Here is a 426-nt window from a genome sequence, read left to right on the forward strand (position 1 = left end):
TGTTATATGTTTGCATCTATCTCTTTATATATATATAGATATATATATATATTATATATATATATATTATATATATATTATATTAACAGTTGAAAATACGCACTTAAGTTTGTCTTGCAATCAAAACACTTTTATCCATGTTATATGTTGCATCTATCCTTTAATAATATATATATATATATATATAGATATATATTTTTTTTTTTCCATGATATATATATATATAACTATTTTGAAAATATGCACTTTTAAGTTTGTCTTGCAATCAAAACACTTTTTTTCCATGTTATATGTTTGCATCTATCTCTTATATATCTATATACTATATATATATATATCTATATATAATTATATATAATATATATATTCTAATGCATGCCTGCATGCATGCATGGTGTGTGTGTGCATGCTGCATGTGTGTGTGTG

The sequence above is a fragment of the Larimichthys crocea genome, unplaced genomic scaffold (genome assembly GCF_000972845.2).
Source record: "Larimichthys crocea isolate SSNF unplaced genomic scaffold, L_crocea_2.0 scaffold239, whole genome shotgun sequence".
Taxonomy (NCBI): domain Eukaryota; kingdom Metazoa; phylum Chordata; class Actinopteri; family Sciaenidae; genus Larimichthys; species Larimichthys crocea.